The sequence below is a fragment of the Emiliania huxleyi genome (genome assembly GCF_000372725.1).
Source record: "Emiliania huxleyi CCMP1516 chromosome Unknown EMIHUscaffold_132, whole genome shotgun sequence".
In the NCBI taxonomy this organism is placed as follows: Eukaryota; Haptophyta; order Isochrysidales; family Noelaerhabdaceae; genus Emiliania; species Emiliania huxleyi.
The window spans coordinates 58,845-63,473 of NW_005201269.1; positions in this window are offsets into that span (position 1 = coordinate 58,845).

Consider the following 4,629-nt stretch of genomic DNA (forward strand, 5'->3'; position numbering starts at 1 on the left):
CGGTGACAACTCGTGCGCGTGTCGATCAACATGTTGACGCTTTGCGGCGTGGGCACTGATAGACACAGCGCATGCCATGACGTCTTGAGGTTCACCAACGACAGGAGGTTGGCCCATGACTTCAGTGCCAGCGACAGAGACGTTGTCAGAGCTGGCGTCGTCTGCGGCACTGCCGCCGTCGCCATTGCCATCGCCACCGCCAACATCACCAGCACCTCCGCACAAATGGGATGCGTCACGGACGACGAACCATTACCAAGAACCTTCGCCCAATCCGTCACGCTGGGATGCGTGGTCGCGAGAAGCGCCTTGGTTGCTGGCGAAGCCGGAAGCGAGCGGAGCCGGAGCCGAGCAGGACCAGTGCGCGGTGGACGGTGGAATCCTTCGCACGGGCTGGGGCTGTTGTCGGGGAGGATTACATTGTTTGCCGCCGCGTGGACCGCACAGCCTTTCTGCGCAACGTGCAGAGGATCGCCGAGTGCATTGTGCACTTCTTCCTCATCGAGGAACTCGTGGCCGAGGACGATCAGCTCGTGATCGTGGACTGAGCCGCATCACAGCTCGAGTGCTCTAGGGTGGGGTTTCGTACCACCGTCGTGCTCTCGTGCAAGGGCGGACCCACTTGCTCCACGCCCGCCCCTCGTAGACGGTTACCGGGAGCCATCGGAGATCATCTCGGGTCTCTGAGCGGCTACGATGTGGCGGCGTTCCGTCCGCCGGAGCCACGCGAGCGCAGCGAGCCGAAGCAAATTTTGAGCTGTGGCCTGTGGGCTGTATCTTCTATCTGCTAGTGGCTGGGGCAGGCGCAAGTGTTGTTCGCGCTCCCTAGCTCTTTGGTATTGTTGTTCAGCCGGCCTAACGTTAGCTACTGTTGTTGGGGAGCCCCACTGTTGTTCTGTTGTTACTGTTAACACTAGCAACACTGTTCAGCTCTTAACGTTTGACAGCCCTAAGGGTCCCCAATACTCGACTGTTGCCATCCCAATCTGTCACTCCCCTCTCTCCCGGCCGGGGCGGGGCGCGCGCGGGGGCGGCGGGTGTGCGGGATGTCTGTGGGCCCGAGAGCGATATGCCCTGTGTCCGCCTTGCTTTGTTCTTGTTCCCTAACATCGAAGGCTAAGCTAAAAAAAATCTTGTTTTTGTGACTAGTCTTTGTTAGATATCGAGGTCTCGTGAGTTTTTTATGGCACTGATAAATTCGCGCGACTCGCGGCGAGCCGAGCCAGGCCACGGCGCTCGGCCTGCTGAGAGAAGACCTTCCCGAGCGCGGATTTGTCGGCTGTTGGTCGTAGGGTGTTGAATTGCCCTTCCCCTCAATCAAACTTACTTCCCCCCTTCATATTCGTTCCGCGAAACAGTCTAACAGAGGGCCGTCTACAACAAGACAGCTACGGGAGAGACCCGCGCCGCCGCCAGCGGCGCCACAGCCTCCCACGCATTCTCGGCCGGGTCGTACCGCTCCACCGAGCTGAGCGCGTTGTTGCAGCCTCCCACCGCGTACAGCTTGCCGTCGAGCACCGCCACGCCATGTTCGCCCCGGGCCGTCCCCATCGGCGCCACCGCCTCCCACGAATTGGCAGCCGGATCGTACCGCTCGACCGAGCTGAGGCGGGCACCGCCCCCGTCGCCGTTCCTGCCGCCGACCGCGTACAGCTTGCCGTCGAGCATCGCCACGCCGTGATTATACCGCGCCGTCCCCAGCGGCGCCACCGCCTCCCACACATCCAGTGCCGGATCGTACCGCTCCACCGAGCTGAGGAAGTCAGTATTGAAGCCGCCCACAGCGTACATCTTGCCGTCGAGCGCCGCCACAGCGTGATGGTCCCGCTCCGCCGCCATCGGCGCCACCGCCTCCCACGCGTTCGCCGCCGGATCGTACCGTTCCACCGAGCTGAGGGTGCCGCCGTAGCCTCCGTACCCGCCCACAGCGTACAGCTTGTCGTCGAGCACGACCACGCCGTGACACCACCGCGCCTCTGCCATCGGCGCCGCCGCCTCCCACGCGTTCGTTTCAAAGTCGTACCGCTCCACCGAGCTGGAAGTTGCTTCGTCGGCCTCATCCTCGCCATCCTCATCCTCGCCATCAGCCTCGCTCCGGCCGCCCGCCGCGTAGAGCTTGCCATCAAGCACCGCCGTGCCGACATACGTGCGTGCCGTCAGCATCGGCGCCACAGCCTCCTCCTCCCACTCATTCGTTGACGGGTCGTACCGCTCCAGCGAGTTAAGGAACTCGCCCTCGCTGTCTTGGCCGCCGATCACGAGCATGCGCGGCCTCTCGCGCTTCTTCAGCGTCTCCTTCCAGCCGCGGCGCCACGCGCGGCACGTCCCCTTGACGGCGTGCTCCTTGGTCGGCAGCTGGGCGAGGATGTGCGGGGCGAGGTCCGGCGAGAGGAGGACCTCGGAGAGCACCCACTCGGGCTGCTCCACGAGCCGTGCGGCGTGCTCCTCCGCCACGCGCAGCGCAGCGTCGCTCGCGCCCGCCTGCGCCTCGATGATGGCGCACAGCTGCGCTGGCGAGAGGTTCGCGACGCGGGCGCCGATGCGGTGGGAGGCCATGTGGAGGAGAAAAACAAGCGGAGCGGCAGCGAGGGCGGATCGGGCCCCCTCCCCCCCCCTCCCCCCCGGGGGCACACAGGGCAGGCCAAAAAGAAAATATCCGACAACAACAACAAGACAGCTACAACAAGAGAGAGGCCCGCGCCGCCGCCATCGGAGCCAGCGGAGAGGATTTCGCCCACAAGGGTGTGAGGTAGATCCTCTGCCGACACAACATAATCTCCTCTCGCCGTCTCGCGGCTTTGCGAAAAGAATTCGCTGGACCAGGATCCACCTTCATTTTTTGGTTTTTTGAGAATTCGCTCGTTGGAAAAGAATTTGACGAAGGCAGTGACAATTATCAATTTACCCGACATCAATCGTCGACGGCAAGCTCGAGAACTGCGCCTCCAAAGTTGCCCAGATTCGCCTCTCGCGGCGCGCTGAGTTAGTATCGCCGGTGCGCCAGCCGGCTCTGCTCCACAGCAGGGCATGCCTGACTGGCTCCTGCTAGCCGTGCGTCCTGGTGGCATCCATTGCCAGCTCAGGTAGCCCCAGGAGGTCGCCTCGCGCACAACTCGGCGCCGCACAGCACCGCTCCGCGTTACTACCGAGTTAGTATCGTCGACCCACAGAGACTGCTCTTCTGTAGGTGGAGCCGACAAACGCCGGCCGGGTCGGCCCCGCCGCCCCCATCGCCGTAGCCGGGGCGGCGGCGGCCTCGGCGGACCATCCGACGCGCCGCGCGCCCGACGGGGAGGTGTTCACCACCCCTGGTTCCTCACCCCGCCACGCCTTCGTGCAGACGCCGTGGCACCCACCTCAGGCGCCGCTCGGGCTCGGTTGACGGCCTCCCAAGTGCTTGGCTCGTGCCCAGCCGACCGGCAGGCGATGCCCACTCGCTGCTAGGCTAATCTCGGGCTGTCAAGCGGCGGTGTGGTGCCGTGAAGGGCAGCGGTGCCAAAACTACGACTATTAGTACCGTGCGGGGGCAGAGTGCACTTAATTCTGTCAAAAATCGAAATGTGCCCCGTGGGACGTATTGGGCTAGGATCATACGTCCGGGAGGCCCCCCTTGGCCTTGCGTGCCGCAACGACCCACAGTGCTGGTACCACTCTCTTCACAGCTCTTAAGTGTGCCATAACTACGATAGTGCGGGTACCCGCACTTGGAGCACTTGGAGTGCAGTCATTAACCGCACATCCAGGGCCGGGGAGCTAAGAAGAGCGCACCCAGCGGGCCGGATGATTGGCATCGGGTTACGGGCTAGAGAGCCCTAGCCCCGGGGGTGCGCGTTCGCAGGGAAAGGGCCGTAAAGTAAACACGGGTCTCCGAGGGTTGGCTCCGCGCTCCGGGTTTCCCCTTAGCAGCAGACCGCCCCCTCTACTCGGAGCTATAATGAACACCAGACATGCACACGACACGCACTCTCACACGACGTCACCGCTCAGGGCCCCTTCGCGTAAGGTCCTCATCCTCACTCCGGAGGAGGCTCCCCTCTCCTCTGAGTTCTTCCTCTTGTTCGCCTGCCGAGGCGGTGCCCGGTGCCGAGCGCAGGCGGCCATCCATCCGTAAGATACGAGCTTGTATCGATAGAAATTGCGCCGTTGACATCTCAGCTCTTCACACGGCCTCCCTCGGCTCAGAGATTCCGCGACGTCCCTCAAAGTGATGGCTAACCTCGAAATCTGCACCTTGGATGGCTGCGCTCCCTGTTTCGCAGCCATCCGTGCTAAGGATGGCTGGCACGCCTAGATCTCAGCCATGCACTCCTACCGGATGGCTGAGAACTAGGCATGCCAGCCATCCTTAATTCACATGGTTGCAATTAAAGCATCCTGGCCACTCCGCCTCCCAGCACGCGCCATTCTGGCTGCGTTCCCGTCAGCGCAGCCATCCTCCGGCCGATGGCTGCGATGGCTGTGTCCCGGCCATCCGCCCGGCCGCATGATTGATGGCTGTCATACAGCCGTCGCAGCCATCGGCCGGACGATGGCTGTCGCGAATTCGACCCAGCCTTCTCGCCGCCCCCGACACGACGAGCGCAGGTGGCTCCACTCACGCTGCGCGAGCCACCACACCCTTTTCGGATG